The sequence below is a fragment of the Passer domesticus genome, chromosome 6, assembly GCF_036417665.1.
Source record: "Passer domesticus isolate bPasDom1 chromosome 6, bPasDom1.hap1, whole genome shotgun sequence".
Classification (NCBI taxonomy): Eukaryota; Metazoa; Chordata; class Aves; order Passeriformes; family Passeridae; genus Passer; species Passer domesticus.
Window position 1 is genome coordinate 14,357,322 of NC_087479.1, and position 2,211 is coordinate 14,359,532.

The 2,211-nt window shown below is 37.9% G+C and overlaps 1 protein-coding gene across 1 annotated transcript in view; it reads right to left on the reverse strand.

Moving 5' to 3' along the window:
* BDKRB1 (bradykinin receptor B1) overlaps positions 1 to 2,211 on the reverse strand; it is a 31,241-nt gene that overhangs the window by 6,096 nt on the left and 22,934 nt on the right. The gene's annotated exons all lie outside the window — the stretch shown is intronic.

Genomic DNA, 2,211 nt, shown 5'->3' on the forward strand with positions numbered 1-2,211 from the left:
GACTGAATAAAAAACTGCAGCTGTGTCTAAAATTTATATGACAATTCATATGTTATTTATATTTATAAATGACAAGTCTTACAAAACTTGTCACATCAAAATGAGATCAAAATACTGGTTTTGCAAATCCAACTTCTCTTTGCAAATCTAGTTTCTTATTTTCTGGGTTTTTTTCATTGCTATATTTGGAACACTTTCCAGTAATGGAGAGAGATTCAAAGTTGGAAGTCTATGCATTTAGTGGAAAGAGTGAATAGGCACTGCAGTAGCTTCAGCATTTAAAGATCTTAGAACAAGTCTACAGAAGCTGTAACTTTATATAGAAAGGGGATTTAATTTATTGTGTCTTTACAACTTAATTCCTCATTTCAACCTATAGAAAGCATATAAAGATCTGGTAACATTTCACAGTTTGCACAGGTGTAGTGGAAAATGAATTGAAGATATTTGAAGGGTTAGTTTAAAAATAAGAGTCAATAGTTAAGGTTTTTTTACTGTAAAAAGCATATCTGCCCATTGGCACCTTCAGTTCAGGATGCTCACAGCTTGTTGGTTAATGTTTTAGGCTAGAATGATCTTCAGTCACACGATCTAGGCAGACTTTCCTGCAGAAAGTAAACATTTTAGAGCTGTGTAAGAATTCACTGATCCTCTCTACTCTCTAAACAGAATGATTAAACAAACATGTTGAATTTAGAGGTAAGACTCTTTGCTTAATTATCACACACATTACAAGGTAGACAAATGTCGAAAATCCTAAAGGTGTCCAGAGTTCTGGCTCTTGGTCCAACAGATCAGCCATTAAAATCTTCCTTTTAAGATGGCTGGAGAATTTAATGATTGGGACAAAATATCTTTTTAGATCAGTATGTTTTAATGATTTTGTTTTCTTTATTGAAATGTTTGGCAAATCAGCCTAATTATCTGCTATAACTGTTCATCTGTTCTGTAACACAAGAGAAGGTTTTTGATACGACCTTTAGAGGTAAAACTCTGTGTTCAGCTTTGTTGGATTTCTTCATATATACTCTAGAGATTGCTAAGGAGAGCTTAAACTCTGGCTCAGATATTTACAATTCCCAAAGAATGATGCTGGTACCACCACAGTCTGGTAATAATCAAGCCCTACTAACTACAGTTTACAGAGCTTGAAACAGTAAAATATGAAGGAGCCGATACAGGTTGAATGGAATGGAAAGATGATTCAATGGCTAAAGACTGCTTAGGGATTTGGGAGAACTGAACCAAGATCCTAACTCCTCCACTGAAACCCTGTCTAAAAAAGAGCAACTTTCTCCTGTCTGCAGTGAGCGCCTGCAGCTTCTGTAACAGCTCTTAAACTCTTAATTTTTCAAGTGAAGACAATAATCCACATGAAAAATGAGAGAGTGGAGATATAATTCCTGCCTGTAAATGCTGAAGGCCAGAAATAGAATCTGGCTGTTGATATCCTTGCCATTCCTCTGGCCATGGTCCCCACCTCTGTCAGACTGAATGGGGAGTCAGATCTTTGCATGCCCAGAGTCTTGATATCAGTTGTGGCAGGCTCAGTAAAAGAGAAGATGGGAGCAGAGGTAAGAGGGGGACAGAATAAAGAAGAGTAAAAAGATATGATTACTGTTTGCCATCTTCAGCTCTGAAATTCTCTGGACAGAGTCTGACCTTATATTACCAAAAATCCTTCTCATATTTTGTCATGTCTGTAAGAACAGAACTGAGCCAAGTGTGACTGGAAACTATCAGTAGGTCAGATGTAGCTTGGAGGTTACACTTTATTTATTGGGGTTTTTTCTTGCATGTGTAAATGGTGCATGTGAATACCACAAAAGTGTCATCACACTGAAGAGTCAGGAAAATGGGAATGAAACAGTTTGTGAGCTGCCACTGTCTGTTCTGTGATGTGCAGAAGCTGCTGCAGGGGCTTTCCATTGTTGCTGGTGTCTGCATAGGACCTTAAGTTATCAGCAGGCCGAGAAAAGCTACCACAAATATTTCACTACCCTTAACTGCCTTAATTCTGATTTAAACTTCCAAAGGGACTGAGGGTGGTCAACAGCACTCAGAAATGGGCCCTGAAAAGAAATATTTCAAAGCAACTAAAATTCTGTTGTTTCAGCTCACTTTCCTTTGGTGTACCAGGAAACCAAGTAAGCATCTGGAGCAGTTGAACTTCTGACAAATCATTCCTTAGGAACAGGATACAGGCTAGAG